The sequence below is a fragment of the Equus przewalskii genome, chromosome 15 (genome assembly GCF_037783145.1).
Source record: "Equus przewalskii isolate Varuska chromosome 15, EquPr2, whole genome shotgun sequence".
In the NCBI taxonomy this organism is placed as follows: Eukaryota; Metazoa; Chordata; class Mammalia; order Perissodactyla; family Equidae; genus Equus; species Equus przewalskii.
The window spans coordinates 50009055-50035201 of NC_091845.1; positions in this window are offsets into that span (position 1 = coordinate 50009055).

The window sequence follows — 26147 nt, forward strand, 5'->3', positions numbered from 1 at the left end:
ATGATCCTATTCAGGAATGTGGTATGATGTCTTTCTATTTTTTCAAATCTTCTTTTGGGTTAGTTACTAGTATGTGAAATAATTTTTTTAATACTCCTTGAATATTGCTTGTTAAGACTAATATTAGTTATTTTATGTTGTGTATTTCTCATGTGTATGTGGTCTTTTCTTCCATTATATCTTCTGTTGGGTGTTTATATACTACTTGAAAGTCATTGATTTCTGTATTTTAAATTTTCCCTTGATAACTTAGTAAAATCTCATTGTTTGTTGTCATTTTTTGGTTAATTTAGGGGAGGGGGTGTTCCAGGTAAACAATCATGTCATCTATAAAGAGTGAACGTATTGCATCATTCTTTCCAATTTTAATACTGCCATATCTTTGTGTTGTCTGATCACATTGGGTAGTACCTGGAGTATAATGTTATATAATAATGTTAATAGTAGGCATCGTTATCTTATTCTTGACTTTAGTGAGAATGTTTCTGGAGTTTCTCTATTAGCATGAGGCTTACATTTGGGCTGAGAAGAACATCTTTTATTATGTTAGAGTAATATCCATTATCCATCTATATATATGTGATGAATATTTTTGTTATCTATTCATATCAAGAATGGTTGTTGAATTTTGCCAAATGCCATTTCATTATCTCTAGAGAGAATTACATGCTTTTTCTCTTTACATTTATAAATATGATGGCTTATAGTAATAGATTTCCTAATACTGAACCATCTTTGAACAAACCTACCTGATCATTATATACTGTTCTTTAAATGTGCCATTGGATCTTCTTTCCTAATAGTTTAATAAGGATTTTTCACTAATATACAAAAGTAAAAGCGGTTTAAGATTTTCTATTTTGGGTGATCTTTGTCAAGTTTTGATATCAATATTATAATCATATAATTTAAAAAAGGTGGACATTTTCTTTCTTTCTTTTTTGTCTTTTCTTTTCTATATTCTGAAGCAAAATTTCCCTGTGAAATAATCTGGACCTTGGGCTTTTTTGGAAGTTGGTAAGTTAATAGTTTTTTTTGTGTGTGGAAATAAGTATATTTAGCGTTTCTATCTTTCCTGGCATCAGTTTTGGTAAATTATGCTCTCTTCAGAAAATATACATTTCATTCAATTTTTCATAGTCTTGGGCAATGTATTTTAGTGTTATTCTTTAAATTGGTGTTATTAAATAAATTAAATTAGTGTTATTAAATAAATTAAAAAGTGTTATTCTTTATCTCTTTCTTTAGTTGCTTACACTTAACTTTTCTTCTTTATTATATTTTTTTGTAGAAAAAACATTTTTATAGTAAATTAAAAAAAGTTTTTAATAAATTCTTTTGGGGAAAAAAGACCCGTTTTCTATCTTCAGGGTACATAGCATACATCAGTAAGTTCTATCATGTTAATTCTGTTGGTCAGGTCTTCTATCGCCACATTTGTCTTTGGCCCAGCAGACTTGTGGGGGGTTGTATGACCACAGGAGGGCCAGAGCAGGGCGTTCTGAAGCTTCGTGTAGGTTCCACTCCTGCCTGGATCTACAATAGCATTGTAATTATACCCACATCAGGAGAGTGAAAATTAAAAAGGCTGACAATACCAAGTATGGATGAGAAAGTAGGGCTTCTGGAACTCAAACACTGCTGGTAATAAATTGGGTGTAAATTGCTATAAACACTTTAGAGAATTATTTGGCAGCATCTGCTAAAGTCTATGACAGAAATTCTGCTCTACAACAGAAATGTGCATATATGTGTACTGAAAATCAGTAGAAGAATATTCATACCAGCATTGTTCATAGTAACTCCAAACTGCAAACAACTCAAAAAGTCCATGAACATTAGAATGGAGAAATAAGCAATGGGGTATTCATTCATTCAATGGAATACTCCACAGAGAAGAAAAGGAATGATCTACACGCAAAAATATTGATAAATCTTACAAACAATGTTGAACCCCAAAGACCCAAAACAATAAGTTCAGTGTAATTCCATTTATATAAAATTCAAACACATGCACACTAATGTTTGGGGACAGAAGTCACGACATTTGTTGCTTTGAGAAGAAAAGAGGGGCTTCTGATTTGGGGGCACATGATGGCGGCTTTTGGTATGCTGGTCATGTATTTCTGAATCTGGGTTTTTGATCGAAGAGTGTATTCTTTTTGATGAGTCATCCACCTGCACATATATAATTTTTAACTCATCTGTACATATGCCATAGTTCAATTTAAAAGAGTATTTAAAAAATCATAGGCTGCCCTATCTTTTGGGTTTTCCTTGACCTAGGGTAATCAGCCTTCTTTGGCAACTCTTCTGACTCTGACTGTTTTGTGCTTTCTTGCTTAAGGAACTGAGGAAGTGGAAGGGTCTGTGTCTGCATGCTGAGGTAGCTGAGCGTGGATGCCACAGTGACATATAATTAAACTGCCACCTTCCTCCTCCTGGTAGGTCTGCAAGGACCATGTAACCCAGGCCAAGAGAACCAGGCCTTGATTGGGTGGCCTCATTGAAAATTGGATGGATCTGCAGAGCAAGCACAAGCCTTTGTCCCAGGAAGAGCAACAAAGTCCAAATGGGAGTGGCTGAATCCGGTCTAGGAAGTGAGAACTCATCCGGAAATAGGAGATGAAGCCAGCAAATCAGGACCCAGGTCAGTGCAGGGATGTAGCTGGAAGCAGGGATCAAGGTGAAGCATGAGGGTGAGGAGTGGGGCATCCAGTGCTGCCTCCTTCTAGGTGCATGGGCCTATGAATGGGGAAGAGCCTGGGACAGGGAGCAGGGGACAAGAACCTGATCTGGTGTTACATTCTGTATTTTAATCCTGCAAGTGGTCTCAGAGCGATATTTATTCCAAAGCTCAGGCTTCAAAATGGAGATACACAAGTGCATATACATTGCAATATGCACATTATCCATTGAATAGAACACCTGGAGATTAGCTGTCTTCTCTGGCGAATGAAAATAAAGGTTTTCTGGCAAGGTGCTTATACCAACTGCTACCCATGGTGCAGTTAGAGCTTAAAATAGCACAAGGGACTGTTGGAGGTAGAAGGGGGATTTGTATTGAAGTTTGTTTACCTTTGAATTTTTGTTAGGGCCACAACGAAACACAAGGAGAGAATGTTTTCAAAAACGAGGAAGTTATAAAATATTTTTATTCCAAAACAGTTCGGTTGGTGCTAAAATGTCAATTAAGTCAGCAGGTGGTTAGCTCTTCTTTACAAGTTCAATGATGTAATTTCAGAATTAAAAGGACTGACACATCCTGTATACATCTATTCCTTGTCTTCATTTAGAGATACGAGACGTTTCTTTTTTTTTTTTCTGCTTTATCTCCCCAAACCCCCCTGTACATAGTTGTATATCTTAGTTGCAGGCCCTTCTAGTTGTGGGATGTGGGACGCCACCTCAACGTGGCCTGACGAGCGGTGCCATGTCCGCGCCCAGGATCTGAACCCTGGGCCGCCGCAGCGGAGTGCGCGAACTTAACCACTCGGCCACGTGGCCGGCCCCGAGACATTTCTTTCAAGTCAACTTTATAAACATTTACCTGCCCCTCTGCCCCCCACCATATGCTCATCAATAAAACAGCCATGAGGTCCAGGGCACTGGCATGACTTCACATAGTTTCTTTTTGTCCATCTGGATTATTATCTCAGCTTTTCAAACTGATAGATGATGTACTTTTAATACTGTTGCAAAGGAAAGAAGTGAAAACAGGAACCGTGTCCGAAGTCACCTGGGCAGGTATTGGCAGAGCTAGAACTGGAATTCAGGCATTCTTGTTGTGGCCACTGAGGCCTGATTCACTGGAGGGAATCAACATGGGGTCTTGCTCAGATACACTTGTTCATTGCTTAAATCATCAAGTCACAGAAAATCATTTACCAGTCACTAGGCAAGTCAGATATGGACAGGACACACTAACAGAAGCCAGTGTCTCTTATTTATTGGTGTTTAGACCTAATCTAGAGATAGCAAGAAAGCAATAGAAACCTTTATCTCTGACAGAGGCAGGGCAGGGCAGGCCAACAAATTATGAGAGAGAGAGAAACAGTAAGGGGCACTGTCCTCGTCTGGTTCTCTTTTTATTTATTCTTGACAAATGTGATTTATGAATCCCAGTTCTTTTGTTCCATTATAGGATGGAGCTATCGGCTTCTTGCCCTGACACCATAATTTTGTTTTAAGCCATTCTGTCTATTCTTCTGCATTTTCCGGCCCCATTTGTGCACCTGCTTGTCAGTTCCATAAATCATTATAGATAAGCAAATCCTTCTCTTAACCTTTTGGAAAGATAACATGACCAATATTTTCAGAACATATTCTTGCCAGGCTTGCTCTGGGGAGATAAATGCAGCCTATCTTGATGGTGCATCATTAAACAATAGCATGATTTATGAGGGGGGGAGGTTGGGCTTGTTCATGTGGCTTACCCAAAGACTTCAAAAGTCTTAGGGGAACCATGGTCAGTTGAAAGAAGACATAGAAGATTTTTGACAAAGATCTTGTATTCAGGATTTCTGCAGCTGTTTCTACACACCAAGGTGAGGTAGAGTGGGAAAGTTTTAATACAGTCGCTTGAATTATCTAGATCCTCTTTTTGAGGGATGTAAACTTTTGTTATATATTTTTTTCTGTATGTTTACACAGATTTTGCCAAAAAGGTCTTGACAAAAAAGCCTCTTTCCATTTCCCAAAGATGCATATATGCAATCTGCCTCTAGAATGAAGGAAATTTACCAACAAAGATACAGAGAAGAAATGGAATGTATGTGGCCTGTGGGAAGAGCCATTTACTACAGCATAACCATGACACTGCGTATCTCAGGAAAGGACATATCCATAGAAAGTCACATCTAGCAGAAACGTCAGAGGAGGAACACGTGTCATGGTTGAGACGGGCCATGGAGTTAGGCAGGGGTGGGTTTTAATTCCTATTTGTCAATGGAGTGAACTTGGGCACTATTGGGTATCTATCTTATGTTCACCTGTGTTGCTCCCTTGTAAAATGAGGATGATGTGTACCTCAGAGTGTTGCAAGGATTAAGTGACATTGTCCTGGCTTTCAATGACACATTTTTTCCCCCTTGGTATGGAGAATTGGAATGACCGTACCTCCTCCTCAGTTTATAGTACAGGATTATCCTTACTCCCTGCACAGCCTCTCTTTTATTACTGCATTTATTGTCCCGTTCACCACCCATTCCCAGTCCTGTTTCCTGCTCCCAGCAGGCGCTGACTCCAGGGGAAAATTGGAGGGCTCTGCATCATGGTGTTCAAACCATCTGATCCACCGCCCTGTGCTCATGAGCTGCAGAGCTGAGCTTCAGCTCCCAGGACTGTTTCATTTAGTTCAATCTACGGAATCTACAGAATGCCCAGATGATACACTTCAGTGTCGGCAGAATGAGACTGCGACATCATTTGTTTCAGGATAAATAAATAAATGAATAAATAAATACATACATACATACACACACACACACTTCCTTTTCTTTCTTTTCCCTTTTCCTTTCCTGGGACATCATAGGGTTTTGTTTTTGTTTTTGGTAAGCAGTCACACATGCCTTTCATATAGATCTGCTGTACTTTTTTTTTTTTATGAGGAAGATTAGCCCTGAACTAACATCTTCTGCCAATCCTCCTCTTTTTGCTGAGGAAGATCAGCCCTGAGCCAACATCTGTGCCAATCTTCCTCTATTTTATACGTGGGACACCACCACAGCATGGCTTGATAAGAGGTGCGTAGCTTTGTGCCTGGCGTCCGAACCGGCAAACCCTGGGCTGCCAAAGTGGAGTGTGCGAACTTAACTGCTGTGCCACTGGGCTGGCCCTCTTTTTTTTTTTCCTTTGTCTGAGGAAGATTTGCCCTGAACTAACATCTGTGCCAATCTTCCTCTATTTTGTATTTGGCTCTGTGCCACATCATGGCTGCCATAGGGTGGCATAAGTCTGGACCCAGGAACCAAACTCAGGCCACTGAAGCAGAGTGTGCCGGACTTAACCACTAGGCCCGGGGCCAGCCCCCACAGTATTTTTTTATAGTGCCCACTTTCTTTCCTTTTGCTGTTGGAATAAGAGGGGCCCTCTCTGACTTTGGTCTTTACCACTCATCAGGGGTGGAGCTTGTTGCCCTTGGTCCTGTTCTAAGTCCATGCATGTTCTGCCTGAATTTCCTTTGGAGGCCGATGTGAATAAGTCCCAGGCCTAGTTCACCTGGGTCCCTTGGCAGGGGAAAATGGATTTTTTAAAATTTCTACTGTCTTTCTTCTTTCTTAAACAAGTGGAGTTCTTGACAATCTTTAGCCCCCATTGTCTACTGCTGTTAGAGCAAACAGAGCTTTCATTTTTGGGGACCTTGCCTCAGCAGACAGTCAGTACCCCCTGTTTTCTTCTAGGGTTTTTTTCTTGAAGCTGCAGGATGCAATCAGATGTAGAAAGATCCCGAGGGAGGTGGGAGTGACGAGGGTGGGTGGACAGGGCCCTGAATGCCACACCACCGGCAAGAGCAACAACAGAAGTTTGGTTCTGTAAACCTTGAGGATATTAGCAAATAAAGCTTCATAATTTTGTTTAATTTTAATTATAGATTGTACCCTCGAAAATGACCCTTTTCATGCCTTTGGTTCTGTTTACTTTGATGTTTATATTACCACCATGGGTATTTTTTCTTTATTAAATGTTTTTCTTGTCAATAGTTTAACTTTTAACCTCTCTGTACCATTTTGTTTTAGGGGTCCTTATTTGCAGGATGCAGTTGGGTTTACTTTTTAACCCAATCTGAGAATTTTCCCCTTTCAATAGGGGAACTTAACTCATGTCTATTGTGTTTTAATTGAAATGTTTTGCTTTCTGATAACTTTCCTGTGTGCGTGTCTCCATGCTTCCTTTCCTCTTTCTTTTCTGTCGTTTGTTCAATGTGTGTCTTGCTTTCAGTTTCGCTCTTATTGTTCAACTTTTCTGAAACATTAATCCTTATTTCTCCAATTTTTAAATTTAATATCAATTCAATGATTAAAGTTCCTCCTATGTCACTTTTGAGATTAAGATTCCTTATGTTTGTCTCCCTCACCAAACCATTTCCTATCCTTTGACACTCTAGTTTGGGCTCATACTCTGGGCTTATTGCTGTTGATTCGTTCTCCTTGCATTACGTATCTGTGGTTTGATTCTGTTCTTTATGAACAGCAAACAGAACTCACTTCTGATTTTGTGTTTTAAGTTCCTTGCACCATTTTATCTACGATTTCTTCATTTTTTCTAGTGAGATTTTAACATTAGTCCATATTTTAGCCATTAATTTTCTAGTTTATTTTACATTTTAAAATAGAGTGGTGACTGGTCTGGTGGCATAGTGGTTAAGTTCTCCCACTCTGCTTTGCCAGTCCGGGGTTCACAGGTTCAGATCCTGGGCATGGACCTAGCATTGCTCATCAAGCCACCCTGTGGCAGCGTCCTACATAAAATAGAGGAAGATTGGTGCAGATGTTAGCTCAGCGACAATCTTCCTCAAGCAAAAAGAGGAAGACTGGCAACAGATAGCTCAGGGCCAATCTTCCTCACATACACACACAAAAAATAGAGTTGATGTGTATTTGTATTTAATGAGAGCACCAATTAGATCCGTTATAAGAATTTCTTTTGTATCTTACAGCAGCTTCTTTCAAATGTCTGCTTTTTCTCTGAATCATGCAGGAAGCATGGCAAAAAGGTGAATGGAAGCTGGCTCCTAGGTGTTTGGTGTGAGCACCCAGGTGGATGACAATGCAGTTTGGATAGTCCATTTTGGATACGTTCAGTTTGAGACATCTTTTTGATAATCCTCTGGTGATGTATTAAGCTTCAAATTCATGAGAGAGTTTGACACTGGAGATGGAAGCATAGTTGTCACCTATACATACGTCTTATTTAAAACTACAGGACTCGAGTTTATCCAGTGAGGGTATAAAGAGAGAAGAAAGACCCAGTCCTGAGGAATGCTGACATCCAGATTTTACTAAGGAGGGAGAGAGACAGAGGCAGAGAAGGAGCTGATTACGTAGGAGGAAAACCTGGAGATGATGCCCTACAGAATCCAAGAAAGGAGAGTGCTAACGGCTACTTTCATTGGTTTATCTGAGCATTAAATTAGCCATTTAGACAATCTAGATTTGCTAGATGAAGTAAAATTCACCCAGCCAAATATAAAATTGAACATGAACTGGATGGAATAAAGTGAATAATCCTCTGGTTAACATTTGGAATATCAGGAAAAAAGTAACCTGCCTACTTTGTAGCATCCCTCATTCACCCTGTGAGAATAGGTAGTGTGATAGTGTTAGGGTGTGTCTAAACATCTGGTTCTGGAACAATGCATTGCTCACCCATTCTAACTAGTTTAAATAGAAAAGGAAGTTATTGAATACTCGGAGAGTCAGGCCTGAGGGCTGTGCAGTCAGGAAGAAAACCAGAATTATATTCTCCAGGACTCCTCACAGATCCAGTCCCATGATGGCTGGGTGCCTGCCCTGCATTTCTCATCGAGCACAGTGACCTGAGACACTGCGGTGAAAACCTCTGACATTCCAGATTCCGAAAGATTGATATTTCTCTTCCAAGCTCCCTCTCCCTTTCCAGTAAAATGCATTCTGTGCTGCATCCTCCCTTGTCTTGTTTTCTTCACTGAAATCTGTGGGGGCGTGTCTGGTTCACTTCCTTGTGCCTAACTGCAAGGAGGCCGGGAAAGCAAGGTTCCTGGTTTCCGTCTTGCACAGGTGGGTCTCACAAGGTGGAAAATTGCCAAAGTATAGGAAGGATGTTCAAAAGATGCTGGAAAACCACAAACAAGACAAATGTAGAAAATACAGTGAATCCCAATAATGTCGCCTAAAGCCTCGTTATGGGAAAATTTAGAGTAAGTCCTGATCCAGTTCTGGGATCATTCTATGTTGTTTCTTCCTATGCATTTCAAAAATTAGCTATCTTGCTTAAAAAATTAATCTTTAGAATTTGATTTCTAAAGAATATGAGCATGACTAGTAAGTAATCATAGTTCTTGTTTTTTCTAACTTGCCATACCTGTCTTTTCTCCTTTTTATTTAATCCTTTCAAATGTTGTTATCTGGAACAGACTCTGAAGTGGGGATTTGAATGTGGGAAGTTTTCTGGGGGATTCTCTTGGGAATAACATCTATAAACAAGGGCGGGTATTAGCCTTGGGCAGAGGGATAAATAATACCACTGCTTCCAAAATGTGTGAGCATTTCTTGAACTATAAATAAGTATTATGTGTAAAGGAGTTCTGTGATTAAGTAGTGAAAACTCTGGATTAGACTAAATAAAATAGGTTTTTCTTTTTTTAAAATTTTGTTAACAGAATTTATGCATTGTGAATCTTTGAGAGGACAAAGCAGAATTTTCCAACTTGTTTGACCATGAAACACCCTTCTTCCTAGCAACCCACTCTTGGGAAATGCTGGACTACACTAATTCCACTTGCACCAAGGCCTTGCCTTCATTGTGCATGGAATTAAGAGCCCTCCATAGACCTGATTTTGATGCCCAGATAATCCTCCATTCTACTTTATTCTTTAAAAAATTAATATAACTTTTCTTTTTATGAAAAAGCAAATTATTATTTTTTCTAAAATTGGCACCTGAGCTGACAACTGTTGCCAATCTTCTTTTTTCTTTTTCTGCGTTTTCTCCCCAAATGCCCCCAGTACATAGCTGTATATTTTAGTTGTGGGTCCTTCTAGTTGTGGCGGGTGGGATGCTGCCTCAGCGTGGCCTAATGAGCGGTGCCCTGTCCATGCCCAGGATCCGAACCAGTGAAACCCGGGGTCGCCGAAGCGGAACATGTGAACCACTTGGCCGCGGGGCAGGCCCCAGCAAATCCTTTTTATTAGAAGATTTACATAAATGAAAGAGTGACCAAAAGCAGCTCCAACCTTACTATTTGCAAATCACTATTAACACCTTGACGCACCTTCTTTCAGAACTTGAGAAAAATTCGTGTATATTTATAGTTACTAAAATATGAGATTATACTTTAATTTATTTTGTGCCCTGATTTTTTACTGAACAATACATGATAAACAGATTTTCATATCCAAACCACATACCTACAGGATTATTTTGAATGTAGTACGAGTGAATTGTAACTTATTTAATTCATTCCTTACTGTGGGACATTTAAGTTGATCTCAGTGTCGCTATGAAAAAATTATCATTATTAAAAGTAGTGCTGTAAGAACATTCCTGTGTCTAAATCTTTACGTACTCTCTTAACAAATCTCCCTTAATAAATTTCAGAGAAGTTCACTAAACTCTCATGCTTCAGTTTTCTTAACAATAAAGTGGGACTTTTAATGGCTTCTATCTCATGGGAACACTATGAGGATTAAAATAAACCTTCTGTGCATGTTTAGATCATTGCCCAGCACTTACTTACCATCCATTAGGTGTTGACTATGATTAAGTTATTGCCAAACTTTATAATTTGCAATCCCACCCGGCTGTACTCATCATTGCCTTTATTCATCTGGTTCCTCAAATGCTGGTCAGGGTTCACCCCTCTTCCAGAAGATCTTCTTCCGTGATAAACACAGCCATCTCCAGTGGAAGTCCAAGGTCTCCAGGAGACTCAGGAGGGCACTCTGGGAGTTATAACTGTCATGGGGTGCACTACAGTCTCATGTGAGTCGGCAGGGACTGAGCCAACAGGAGAACTCCCCAGTCAGTCTCCTGGCATGGTTGTTCTAACTCCCGAGTCAACAGCCCCCAGGCTTCTGAACATGAGACCCTGGGGAGGGTAAGCGTTGGTGGGTGCCTTGCCTGATTTAACCTCCCTCTCTTTGCAAAAGGAGAAAGATGGTCTGTTTGTTGAGTCCTTTTCTTTGTTGATGCAGACTGCTCTTTCTCATCACAATTGAAAAAACAGTTGGAGTGTGGGGTGCAGGATTGTTTATCCCTTAAAGCCCAGAACACTCTTGTGTCTGTTCTGGAATCTCTTCCTCTGAGCTATCTGAGTGGTGTATGGGAGGGCACAGCAATTCTGATTGTGATGAGGCTTGCTATGCTGGAAACAAACTGAAGGCTGGGCCCCAGACTGGCTCTAGAAGCTGCTGTTTGGGATGGGAAAGTCTCTTATTCATAATCCTGGGGTGACTTGTCAGGAGCCTGGTCCTCTGACTCTCCCTGCAGTGTCTCAGGTCTGCCTGGTGTTCTTCCCAAGCTCAAGGTTCGGTCAGCTTTGCTCAGACCCTTGCATTCTTCCCTTAGATTCAGCTTCGCCACAAGAGGAATTTGGATGGTTCCTCAAGTCTTCTGTCAAGACCATGTCTGAACTGAAAGACTTGGCTCTAAACCACTTCAACACCCAGCTTGGCTCTTCAAGCTGCTGTCCATCAGTTGCCATGCAGCTCACGGTAAGTCCCCCCTATCTGAACAGAAGACTTCTCTACTTCCTTTCCTTACATGTAATCATCACAGCCCCACTCCTGTTAGCCAGGAACTTTTTCCTGTGCATGGACATGGCAATAGAAACTGAACAACCTCAACCAGTGGCTCAAGTCCCCTTGGATGCTCCCTCTCATTCTGCTTCTATGTGTGTGATTGCTTCATGCTTTTCTCCCAGTGCAGCCTGGGTCATATACCCACTTGTGAGCCAACAGTTGGTGGCCAGGGGAGGTGACAGTTGCAAAATGGAAATACCTAGGGGAATCATGTGTACAGAGTGGTGGTGAGGGGGTGGTCTTTGCCAGTCTGTCCCTTATTGATCATTATAGAGGGGATACTTTTAGGTAAGTAGAAGAAAAGATACTAGGTATTAGTCAGCTTTTGCTGTGGCAACAAACAACCCAATTCTCAACAGAATAAAACTAAACACTATTTCCTTCTGGCATTAAGTGAAGGCTGCAAGTGGGCTGGGATTCTGGAGGGCTTTCCTGGGCTCAAAATATCTTCTCATTCTGGGACTCAGGCTAAGGAGTAGTCACTACTTTCTATACTGTTCTCATGGAATAAGGCAAGAATGAAAGAGACTAAAATGAAGAGAACGAACACATTTAAAGTTTCTGCTCACAAGTGGCAAATATGTTTGACCACATTCTACTGACCCACTCCAGTCATGTGGCCAGCATGTCAGTGGGATAGCCTGAGAAACACTCAAAGTCATGTGGCAAAGGGTGTTGATGAATGATCCTCAGCACTTATTGTAGGGGAGGGAGCAGGAGGTGAGGGTGAATGGGAGTGAGAGCAGGACCAAACATGCAGAGTTGTCTTTCAAGGAGTTTGGCATTTAAGGAAATGGCGATGTAGTAAATTAAGAGGGTGAGTTATAGATCAAGATTTTGTTTTTTAATGAAGGAGACTTTTCTGCATAGAAGTCAAAGAGAAGACATAGACAGAATCTAACAAAATAATTTAATACTTTTAACCTACATGCCTTGAGAGATGATTTGTCATCTAATCAGTCCTCAACAGCTTCATGTGGGAGGTACTATTTATTTTGTTTTACCAATGAGGACAGTGAGACCAATGTTATATAACTTGCTTAGTCACAGAGTTGGTACTTCGGCCTAGCAGATGGGCTGTAAAGTCTTGGCTTATTTCTTATTTACTAAATGAAGATGATAGAAACATGTCCTTTTCCCACTGCCAACCCAAGAAATCCATTTTGCAAGTAGGTGGTACTTCACATGTCCTGGAGTAGATGGCAAATGTTTGAGGTCATTGAGAGGCACAGGGTGATATCATCCTGCCCACATGGACATTCTGCCCTCCTAACTGACACCAGGTGTGCTTTAAGCATCGGGCAGCTTTGTGATGAATACACTGGGCTTTTGGTAAGACTTTTTGCTTCTCTGTTAGATGTGGCCAAACAGCCAGAACTCTTGACGATTGCATCCAGATGTTGCCTTTAGCTGGAAACCAAGCAGAGTCTACCTCAGCCTCCCTCTGGATCCAACAGAAGTTTTGGGTTTAGCATACTTCTTGGTGTATTTGCTGACACATTTCTTTGTATTTAGGGCCAAAGGTTCTGAAAGCAGAGCTTGCATTGTATCTGCCAAACATGCATAAGAACACAAACAAAACTCATGTTTGCAAGCTCCAAATAAGTGCTTCTTATGCCTTAAGTGCCTTTTGGAAACCATCCAGTGCCACAGTGTGTAAGCTTTCAGAACAATTCTCCATAATTGGGTATTTAAAGGATGTATATTCACAATTGCATGAATGTTTTTAATTGCCTTTGATTACATGGCACACTCTGTTCTACCCTCTTGAAATGAGGGTTCTTTATATACCAATGGCTTCCTAAATTTGATATAGGTTCCTGTGGAGTGGAATTTTATACAATGGAGTTTTCTAATTGGAGCCAGGGTGAAAGGAGAGGGAGGAGAAATGGAAGGGGACACTAAATTCTGAACAAATAAAAGAAAAATCTAAGCGTAAATTGTTACATCCTGCTGCTCTTCTCCCAAACAACTCTGCAGGCAGAATAGAATTGGCACCTTGGCATGTTGCCTCTAAGTAGTGGACTTCTCCAGCCTTAAATAGCAACTGGTGCTTCTTGGAGTCTTGTTGGGTAAATGTAAAGTTCAAAGGGCAAACCATAAGCAAGAGAGAAGTAAATGTGGGGGAAGTACGTTTCATTCGTCTCATTCATGCCTCCACGGTCCCCAATATCCATCCTCACCATCCATGCTGGGGATGGGGGTGAACAAGACTTAGGAGGACACCTGTCATTAGACGGTGCTTGTCCATATGGGATTGTTTGGAAGGGAGCTGGAGAGAACCTCCAGGACCACACAAGTGTTACTCTACATTAGATGACAAGGAGTTATGGGTTGGCTGCTGGTAATTCATGGTCCTTATCAGAAGGCAACGGGAAGGACAACAACTTAGCACCATCTTGATTTGCTCAAAACTCTTCACTGCTGGTGTTACAATGCTGAGCTGGTTCAAGCTCAGAACTTGGTTTGCAAATTCTCCATTTCACCCTCTCTATTCCACCAGGTTATCTTCCTTCCCTTTTCCCCAGTGCTTGGTGTCTTTTAATATTATCTTTCAGACAGAGAAATTTGCTCTATAAGAATGCAACTATATATTTATGATTTGTGCTCTAGCCCATGGCATTTTTGCTTAGTATTTGAGGGCTTGTGTGTTTGTGGTTTTAGTTTGGATTCTGCAGTGGATAAATCCAATCCAGCTGTTTGGACTTGGGAAATGAAGAAGTTCAGTGGTGAGAATGGGGAGCATTGTATATGCTATTGCAATAAAATATCATTTATTGAGCTGTGCATACAATGAGCCAAAACTGTATTAGGGGCCTTCTGAAACATTTTCTGCTCGAACAGATATGCAAGTCACGTATTATTATTATTGCATTTTAACCAATGGGGAGACTATGGGTCTGAGAGTATCAGTAATTTTCCATACCTTGGAACGCAACTGAATATGTCCGACTCCAGAAGATGTGATTTTTTTGGTAATAGCCTAACTAATTTTGGAATTGTCAGAGTCTGTCTTCCTGTCCCATTTTCCTTTGGATTCCTCTTCTATGGTCCCCAGTGCTCGGGGACAAGTCCTAGTGTGATCCTCTAGCATATCAAAGACTGATCTGATAGCAATAAGTTATACTGCTGCATTGTGCTATTGTTTCTACTTAAGAATGCAATTCAGAAATTGGGTTTTGGAGAAAAGTTCCATGTAGAGGAGATATTCCCAAAGGGTTTACAGGAGTCTGAAGGTGCTGGAACAAAGTTTGCCAGCATTCCTGCTTACAGAGTTTTGCTAGACAAAAGTGAGGCCAAGTAGGCAATACTCTGCAAAGGGACTGTGGTGCCCCATCCAGATCTGTATTGAGCTGGTGCACCCATTTTCCCAGCTTCTTGAATGTCGGTGCTAATGGAAGTGACTAATATGAGAGTATAAGCTCCTTTTCTTTAAGAAGGAACATGTCTGGGGTGTGGATTTTGCTCCATAGCCCCTATGAAAATCAGAAAAAGGCCAGTCTATACCTGAGAACACATCCTTGCTCAGTGTCCCCCTCTTGCTGTACCCTGCTGCCCCTCCTTCCTTCACAGATTTCTCCTGGGAGTGCTTTCCCAGGAAACCCGTGTACCCGGATCCTTGTCTCAGGATTTGCTTCTAGGGGCATTGACCTAAGATAGGCTGCTTACTCGTTTGGTCCACTCTGAGCACAGAATCTCTGCTGCAACAGCTGAGCAAGATCTGTCTTATTCCAATTAGCCATCCCAATAGTATCTGAAGGAGTTATTGAATGAATTTTAGGAGACATTAAAAAGACTACTTGAGAACAATTGAAATGGTTTATAGAATAACAACCGCACAGACATTTCAAAAAAGTTAATTTATGCACAAGTACATGCAACAACTATGGATACTTTGTAATGGGGCCTTTTCGCTTAAATTTTGGCTAGAGTCATTGACCAGAAAGATTTTCCCAAGGGCATATTCTTTCTTGTCATCCAGTCTGGACTGCCATTTCTTCCCTTGTCCACATTCTGCTGAGTGTGAATTGCTCCTCTTGGCCCACACTGTTTTTGTCTTTTGCAGGTGTGCAGGGGAAGCAGAGTTTTCATATCAGAATGCTGAGTCTTAGTCTCTCTTTATACACTTGTTTGAAGTTTGTTTTAAATATTGTTAAACGAGGACCCGCAACTACGATATACAACTATGTACCGGGGGGATTTGGGGAGACAAAGCAGGAAAAAAAAATATATTGTTAAATGATTGAGAGAATGCTTGTGCTAAATCCTTATTGCTGTGGGGGAAATGTTTCTTTCTTTGCTTTGGGGGCCTTTGCTGCCTGCCTCGGGGCCTGCAGCCTCGTGCTGCAGCATTGTCATTTTGTTCTATGTTACACACGCCTTTTTTCCGAAATGATCTGATTGGAGTTGGAACTGAAAACTGATGCCGTTGGTGGTTGAATCGGGGCACCATGACAATTCCCGTATAACATCACTAAACCTTCATTCTTGTTGCAGATTAGAGGGTCTGTCTGTCGAAGTGCTTCATGTTCAATGTACTCGGAGGAAATGATTTAGTCCGGTATATATTTTTTGAAGTTTGTAGACTTCTGAGAATGTTTTCCTTTTATGTTTTAATCCAGTTTTCCTTCTGAATGTGCCTTTCTGATTCATAAAATCCTTGAAGGAGGGGAAGGGAGGGGGACAGGAAATTAGTATCTATTCTATCTGCTTTCCTGATATAGGAAAGCAATCATTGAGCTAGGCTATGGGCTTGTAAAGTTTTTCTTCTTATTTTCAAGTTCTCTTCACCATCTGAAACCCACTGAGCCATTTCTCACTGACATGCCTTTGCTCATACCAATTCCTCTGCTTGAATGCTTTAAACTGTCCTTTCCACTAAGATACAGCTCATCCATATTTCAAGCTCATGCCCCACTATCCTCAAGAAGTCTTCTCTAACTCTTCCATCCTTTTATGGCTTCACTGTCTTTTGAACACCTAGCGCCTTATCTTTATAAAAATGGCAAATAGATGTCATTGCACAGGCCCACGCTGACTGATTGGTAGTGGCTACCAGGTATACTGTGTTGAGAGAATGTTAAAATGAGGCTTCATCCAGGCTCATTGGGCAAAGGGGGTGTGATTAGCAACGTCAGCCATGGATACTAGTGATGAGAGTGGTCCTATGTTTGTCATACTTGTTCTACACCATCCCTATGACAATTTCATACGTTCTGTCTTGTTTTTCAGTTATCTTTTAGAAAGATTATCTTTCTCCTCAGCTAGACTTCATACTCACTGAGGAAGAGGACTGTACACTTCTCTGTAGCCACAGAGTTTAGATTCCGGCAAACAGAAGGTTTTAATCATAATGAACCATCAATGATCTGGACTAGATAAATAATCTCTATAGACCCTAAGGCTTCACTGTTTTCCACATAGATAAGGGCTACTCTTGGAACTTCTCTCGACTGTTTAACCCACAACCAGGCAGAAAGTCGCAATTCAAAGAATCTCAGGCATGAAGCATGGTTTCACAATTAAAGTCGAAGGAAAGAAGGTGGGATTCCAGTTGACCCAGAAACATTAAACACACACTCTTTTGCCAGTGGGGATTTGAAAAAAAAATTTTTCCATTACAAACAATGATTTGCAAGGGGAAACTGCTAGTTGAAGTGGACTTAAAATTCAAACTGGATCCTTTCATGGAAAACCAATTACGAATTACATCTTTATTAAATACATGTCCACAAATATGTAAAACTTACCAGATGAGGGAACATATTTTCCCATTAAATATAAATCCCGCAAGAGTTTGCATCATTGCTTCAGAGGAAAGACAAAGAGAATGTATTCAAAATCCAAACATAAAATAACAGGACAAGGGCCAATACGTGAATGAACAATTTTTTCATTTAATTTTTTATTCATGAAGTTTATGACGTAACTTATTGGTGGCTGCTTCTTTGTGGGTGAATAGTAGAGTAGATCATTATCACCAAGCTTGGACATTAAAGCTTGGTTTGTTCATGATTGACAAAGTATCAGAGAATTGTGTGACAGCCATAATCATCTGATCACCTATCTGAGGATAATGTTCAAACTCACTCTGCAGCTCAAGAAGCTTAAGAAATCATAAAGGTAAATCTTTAGAATGATACTACAGTGAAGGAACTAACACTACAGTTTTGATACAAACCAAAAGGTGTGCATATTAAGTGTCTAATAGTTGTCAAGCATTGTGCCAGACACTGCCTGCCTTACAAAGATGAATAGATGTGAAGTAATTAGAAGGAGGATGGGTCTCACACTTACGTAATTATGGATTCACATCTGGCACTATAACTGACTAATTGTAGGAGCCTGGGGAGGTTACTGACCTTTTCTGAGCCTCAGCTTCATCATCTAACGGTGCTGACTTCCAGTGCTGTTGTATGAACCAGATAAGCTGAAGTAAATCTAAAGACAGTTCGGAGAGAAAGAGAAGCTTCTTGAATAAGCCTTACATGGGAGGCTGTTCAATGTTGGGAGATAAAGGACTTGTAAGATGTGGGATGGATCCACTTCTTGATAAATGTAAGATGTATTAGTTAGGGTCCTCTGGAAAAACCAAACCAATAGGATATGTATATATATATTATACTCATATGCCAGTATATACATACATACTCAGATACATCTGTGTGTGTGTGTGTGTGTGTGTGTGTATGTTAAGGAATTGGTTCACATGACTGTGGGGGCTGGCAGGTCTGAAATCTGTAAGGTGGGCTGGCGGGCAGGAAACTTAGGCAGGCTTTTTATGCCGCAGTCTTGAGGCAGTGTTCCTCTTCTTGTGGAACACTTGGTCTTTGCTGTTAAGGCCTTCAACTGATTGGATGAAGCCCACTCACATCATGGAGGGGAAACTGCTTACTTAAAGCCTACTGACCTAAATGTTAGTTTTTACTCAAAACTTATCTAAAAAGTACCTTCACGGTAACATCCAGACTAGGTTTGACCAAACAACTGGGCACCATAGGCTAGGCAAGTTGATACATAAAGTTAGCCACCATAGAGGATTAAAGAGATAAACCAACCTTAAGTCAGTTAAGAGTGGCTGACTTTGGGGAATGAAATCTAGTCAAATGATAACAAAAATTACATTTACTAAATTCTATAGACCAGGACCCATGGCTACGTGCCCTTTTTATGTGGATTGATCAGCTATTCAGTCCTTGCGTTTTTATATTACTTCCCTAGGTAAATAGCACCCCAAAAATACTCTTTATATGCATGCAGTAGAATATTATTCATCCTTAAAAAGGAATAAAGTACTGATATGTTCTTCAATGTGGATGAACCTTGAAAACATTATGCTAAGTAAAAGAAGCCAGTCATGAAAGATCATGTATTGTATGATTCCATTTATGTAAAATATCCAGAATAGGTAAATCCACAGAGACAGTAAGCAGATTGGTGATTGCCAGGGGCTGGTGAGGGGATAAGGGACAGTGATTGCTTTACGGTGTGAGATCTTCTTTCGGGGTGAAGAAAATGTTTTGAAACTTGTTGTAGGATGTGGTTGTACAACATTGTGCCACTAAATTGTCCACTAAGTGCCACTGAATTGCACACTTTAAAATGGTTAATTCTAATTTTAAAAAACATTTTAAAAAGTTCTCTTGTGACCGCAAATAAGAAAGTTGCAGAGAATATAGATAACATACTCCAGATATTAAGGGTGTCAATGGCATATGGACACTGCTAATAATCGGGAGACCCGTCTTTCTACTCCTTCTTCTCAGTCATCGATGTGCAACTTTTTCCTCAGCTGGCATGTTTGACACGTCCCTAGGACTCCTATGTTTAGGGGAGTATTTTCAGTCTCTCATGGCCATACTCTGTCCCCTCTTGGACTCAAAAGGGCACCTTCTACCCTACTACCAGCCCTTGCCCCCAGCCCACTGGATCTTAAAGATAGGAGGAGAACCCCACAGTAGTCTCAAGTGACCTGCTATTTTAATTCTCTTCCTCCTTTGATCAGTGCCCACCTAGTCAACTCTTGACCAAGATTCACATATACAAAATCTTTTGTCCAGGAGGGCTTGTCAGGAGAGGGGAATCTGAATTTTTTTGCTACCATCTGCCGTCTTGATTTTTTTCTTCTTATGATTTACTCTTTGTATCTTGAAGTCGTTTCTGATCCACATTACTGTCTTTCATCCTTCTTCACTTCTTTTCCTCTAATCCTTGCCTTCTTCTTGAAGACATTATTATATTGTAACCTGGTTAGGCCAGCAGGCTTAGCTGGTCATTCCCAATAAGAATAACTGAGATGATGTGTAGAGAATGGAAAGGTTTACATAGACATTTTGGGGATGACAAGAAATGAGTGGCTAAGGTAGGGTCGAGGAAAAGATCATTGAAAGTGAGGCAAAGAACTGTGTGGCCATAATGTTGACTGGATTGTCTGTATGGATGCTGAAGTAACCAAGGACAATGACAAGAATCGAGAAAAGGAAAATGAATGAGAGCGGATGTCTGACAAATCAGGGGGTGGCTGCAGGAAATAGGAGCAGCAGGTGGCATAGGCTGTGGGGCACGTATTGCAAAGAAGCTGAGGTTTTTGGAAGCGAAGGGAGAATGAAAGGTCTAGAAGAAGCAATGGGGAGCTGGAGGGACACCTACCCACCTCATTCTCCTGGAACAGAGGACCCTGAAGTATGGGAGAAAAACACGGCCACCTCCTAAGAGGACTGTAAGAGAAACAGTGTTCTTGGGTTCAGCCACGTTACAGTTAGTGCAAGGAGCTGAAAGAAACTTCAGTCTATGATTTTTCATAACATTAAAGTTTCCTTCTACCTTAGTATTTGACACAAAGAATTGAAGTGGAATATTGGATCCATTTGAATGTAGAACAGTAACAATTTTCACCTAACCAAAAATGTTGCTAGACACATGGACATCAGGTCTAAGGCACCAACTTACTTGTTGAACAAATTGCCTGGAGCTCTTTTTATACATCATGAAAAGCCCCAATTAGGGTTTTCTTGTGGGATCGTTCACAAGAGAATTACTTCTCTATAAGGTAGAGAGCTCTCGCATACATTCAGTCATTCAGGGGTCTTTATTTCTATAGGAATGTAACTTTCACATCAAAGGAGTATCATCTTATTTTCGGAAGAAACATCAGTATTAAACAACTTTTGTAATATCTTGTTTGGGGGCAGCCAGACTTTTTAAAAGATCGGGTTTTGGTATATTCTTTCCTTTTCCACTTTGCCGTCAGATCATATGAAAATGTTGAACGTTAGAGAAACAATTTTGTGAAGTCTCAGAACAAGACTCAGCATCCTGCAGGGAAGCAGACACGGGGCTGGACACCTGCTTGTGTGAACTGGCAGGTTTGCAGCAGGTTGTGCTGGGCCACGTTTACGAGCAGAACTGGTAGTCACGTGTGAGTGGGCTGTGGTTTTTCCATCCAGTCAGCAAAACAGCAGAACAGGGTATTGTGCTAAGCTGGCCCTAGGGACTGAGTGAGACCATTAGCCCATAAGTCATGTGACTCCACAATAATAGTGGAACTTTCTTATTTAGAAAATCGTGGACACTTATGTAGCAGTATTTCCTTACTTAAGAACTGCCTTCAACATAAGTAACTTACTAAAAGCTGTGCAGAACAGCTGCTGGTATCCCCAGCCCCTCCGCTTCCTTTCAGAGGGCTAACTGGGAGTTGAAGTGGAGCTGAAACATGGTACCACAGGGAACCCTGCCATTCCTTTCATTCTGAGGAAACCCCTCAACTTCAGAGAGTTGGCCCAATAACGACTTCATTGCTTTATAACATGAGAAGAGCTTGCACATGAAACAGAAGGTAAACATTTGGGACAATGCCCTCTCTTGATGTGATGGCACATCATGGATAGGAATGAAATGGAATTTGCCCATCATAAAAGGCTTTTGGTCCGGATGGCCTATATGACAGGAATCATCTCATCCAGGCCAGGGTCTTCAGCGTTGTAAACAGTTTTCTGGAAACTTCTGCCTTCAGTTGGGAGTTTCAGTCCCAACTGGAAGAATCAGTCAGAATATATATTTTTTCCTTTGTGGGCATCACCTCTATGTAAAGAATGCTGCGGTAAGGGTCCCAGGTTTGGATGAAACTATTTTAAGAAATTTAAGAATTTAATTTTAAGAAATGAAATTTAAGAAGTTTAGAGTTATAGAACATTAGAATGAGTTGAAGGCAACCTTAGTAAAATCTTGTTTATGGATAGGAAAATGAGGCTCCAGTTTGTTAACTGCAGAACTGGAACGAGAACTCCATCTGTCTGCCCTTTTTCACCTGTCGTCTCCTTCTTCCCGCACAGCCCAGAGTGTTCTCCCTTCTCGCTTGAATATTCTATCATCTTAGTTCAAAGTTGAAGTGAATATAAACATGATGCTATGTTTCTGTTTATGGAAATATAGAAAAAGAAGTAACTTCCATTTTAGGAAGTCTAATTGAAGGCAAATAAATACAAATGGGAACATAAAAGTGATTTTATATCTATGGATACAACATTTTTTAAAGGCAGGGAGAGAGAAATCATCAGTTACAGCATAGAAAATGTTCTTAAATTGTATATTACATCTTTTAGAAGAGAAACCAGAAATGCAATCTGTTTATCAGATCTCAATTTCTTTATAGCTTTAAACTGTTCTAGAAAAATAAACTTCCAAAAGCCAATGACAGTACAGACATTTTTCTGTGTTTACTACCCAGGTTATCATGTGATTATACCTTTTGGAACAAACAGATTGTGTTACAAGTGTGGGTGGGTTCTATGTGAATTGCTGAAAATTGTCATAAAGCTTTATTTTAAAAATACCCACTTTACTTCTTCTGAATATACATAATGTTGTATATTAACTCCTGACAAAATACTTACAGAAGATTCACTTTTAATACTTAATAATTGTAATATATGTATTGAACTTGCACATGTCTTATATATTTTAGCGTGTGTTTTTGGAGATTCCAAATTAACAAAAAAGAGTTAGGTTTTATTGTAAGTGTCCTCATATTATGAATCTACACTTTTCCTTCATTAGCTACATTAGTTATGCAATAGGGAAATCAGCCTGTTTTTTTAAGCATTTGGCATACATTGTAATTCACCCAAAGGAGCAAGTAATCAATTTTTTCCAAGAGGAGTTAAGGATCTTTCAGAAATCTCATAAGAAAAGGGAAAAAGCTGAAGCTTGTATTTTTTGGTGAGGAAATTAGCCCTGAGTTAATATCTGTGCCAATCCTCCTCTATTTTTTGTATGTGGGCTCCTTTCACCGCACGGCTTGATGAGCAGTGTGTATGTCTGTGCCCAGGATCTGAACCCTCGAACCCTGGGTTGCTGAAGTAGAGTGAGTGAACTTAACCACTATGCTACTTTGCTGCCCCAAAGCCAAAATTTTATGAATTTTTTCTTTTTGAGGAAGATTAGCCCTGAGCTAGCTGCTGCCAATCCTCCTCTTTTTTCTGAGGAAGACTGGCCCTGAGCTCACATCTGTGCCCATCCTCCTCCACTTTATATGTGGGACGCCTACCACAGCATGGCCTAGCCAAGTGGCGCCATGTCCGCACCCGGGATCCGAACCAGCAAACCCCAGGCTGCCAAAGTGGAACTTGCGCACCTAACTGCTGCGCCACCGGGCCGGCCCCTATGAATTTTTATCTTAACTACTTGGCAACCTCATCTTCACACTTCCATGATGCTATAAAATCATTCATGGTACAAACATATACTGATGGGTTACTTTATACCAGGGAAGGAATTATGAGACATCTATTTTTAAATTACCTATTATCTTTTGTAATGATTGATGAATTCTTTATGAAAGTATGGGTCAATCAGACAGAGAAGTGAAGATTTAGGTAGTGGACAAAAATAACCCCTTTGCGTGGTGACTCAGTAGTGGGGAGTCGGTGAGGAGTCTTTGCAACCTCAGAACACGATGATCCTTTAAAGGATCAGAGTTAACCAACAGAGCATGTGTAAGATGAGCTCTCCACAAATGTCAGCATAAACATTGGCCTATCTGCCACTATTAATAGATCTAAAGAGACACAAAGGATCAGAAGAGCATCCACAAGGTCTGGAAAGGGGGGTCCAGGAGGAAGCTTTGTCATTGCACAAGTGTTATAGTTGGCTTGGCTGCCATGCTGTTTTTGGGGGATGGGCGCCTCAGGCACTGGGATTTGCCACAAACTCCTATTTTCCCTGCTTTTTTGTGCATTACACAGCCTTATGATTATAATTTATTTTCCCATGTGAATTTGCCTGTGTGGGAAAATGTGTCTACCTGTGAATATGAATATTAATTTTTTTGGCAGTCACTATTTATGGAATGCCTACCATTGTGTGAATATTATGTCAAGCATTTAATATACATTATCCTAAGTTGTCCCACATCAGACTAATGAGGTAGGTATTTTTACTGTCTCCATTTCACAGATGAGGACATCAAGGTTCAGAAGAATTAAATCACTGCCCAGGATCACACTTTTGTAGAGATAGAGCTGAGAGTTGAAATCAGGTCTGTTCGTCTTCAAAGTCTGAACTCTTCACATCTTGGTACTCTGATTTTTCATTGTAAAGTAACTATCTTGGTTTCTTTCTCACATGCAACTGAGGTTGATTAGCTTGAGTAAGTCTGTGAGAGACTGATGAACTCTGGGGACCAGGACAAAGCTGAGTTTCTGAATCTGAAAAGCTGAGACATTAGGTCTAGAAAGATGATCCTGCCAAACTCTCTACCTGCTCCAGCCTCCATCTCTTCCAGAGGAAATTCCAGCCTTGCCTTCTTCCTATAGCTTTAACATCACCTACTTCCAGGGGGGAGCAATGGCAGGCAAGGAACAAAATCACCATGGGAGTGTGTTTGTAGTTCCATTGTAGCAAGTAACAAGTGGTTTGGGGGAAGTTTTGTAAGAAAACAAGTGTTTTTTGTCCTCAGATTCACAAAAGCTCCAAGTTTAGAATGCAACTATTTGCCTTTAGAGATTTGACCATCTACACCACAAAACATAAAACAGTTTTGTTCATTGATAATGCCAAGGCATGTCCTTGAGAAAAGTTCCTGATGTCCAGGCTCTCTGCGTCTAATGTTGATAAGTATAAGTGGTTTATTTTGAGTAGTTAGAGCACTGGTGAAAGGTTCTGGATTGTCATGTCTTCAAGTTTCAAAATGCCCTGTTTAGCTGCATGGGAATTTGAATGGCCTCTCCTCTGTCTGGGGGCGCACTGCCTCTGTTCTAAGAACTGGACTCCCTGAAAGGACGGGTGTCCTGCCTTGCAGTTTTCCAAGCGTTGTGTCCTTGCTGATGAATGATCAGTTCCACCAGATGCTTAGTCTGAGGCTAAATTGCTTTTCCTTTTACTGAGTAGTGTTTGGCACATAGAGAATACCCAATAAATTCTACTTGAACGAATGAGAGACCAGAAGTTTCAGAAAAACGGAGAAAGTGGAGGGGAGGAAATAATATAAGAAATAAAAATAAAACATTTATCTGGCTGAAGAAAGGCACAACATTTCAGACTGTTTGTTCCTACCTGGTTGGAAGAAAGATAAATTCGATCCAGTCAGTGTGGTGAAATTTTATACCTTTAAGGAGGAAGAGAAAATCCTGAAACTGTTCAGAGAGAAAAAAATACCTAAAAAGGAATTTTGAGAAATAGAATGACATGAGGCTTTGCATTAAGACCGCTAAGTGCTAAGAGACAAATTGCCATAAAAGTCATTATTGGGACGAGTGGTGAAATTTAAATAAGACCTGATGGTCAGATAATAGAATTATGTCAGTGTCAAATTTCTTGATCTTGATAATAGTTCTGTGGTGATGTAAGTAAATGCCCTTGCTTTTAGGAAATACATAAATAAACAAATACAACAAAATATTAATTAGTGGATATGCATGAAGTATATATAGGAGTTCTTTGTACTAACACTGCAAATTTTTCGTAAGGTTAAAATATTATCAAAATTAAATTTTTAAAATTAAAGTTAAAAAAATTCTAAGTGGAAGAAAATATTTTGAACTCAAAATGTTATAATCAGAAGTAAATGTCAATTAATTCTAAGAGAAAAATTATGATACTGTGGCATGTGCAAAAAGAAATCATAACATTTGGCATCCTCTATGAAATAATTAGTGATATTAGGTCCACGAGGTGAAAAATGTATCTAAGACAGAGGCTTGAAAACTACACAACACTGATGAAAGAAATTAAAGATGATCTGAATAAGTGGAGAGACATATCGTGTTCATAGATTGGAAGACACAACATAGTAAAGACGTCAATTCTCTTGAAATTGATCTACTGACTTAATGAAATTTTTACCAAAACCCTAGAAGGATTTTTTTTTGTCAATATAGACAAGATTATTCTAAAATTTATTTGAGTAAGACTAGAATAGCTAAAACAATTTTGAAAAAGCAGAATAAAGTGAGAGGAGTCAGTTTACTCAATTACAAGACTTACTGAACAGCTACAGTAATCAAGACAGTGCTCTACTGGCTGAGGGATAGACGCCTAGACCAATGGAACAGAACAGAGAACACAGAACTAGAGCTACACAAATACGCCCAACTGTTTTTTGACAAAGGTACAAAAGCAATTCAATGGAGGAAAGATAGTCTTCTCAATAAA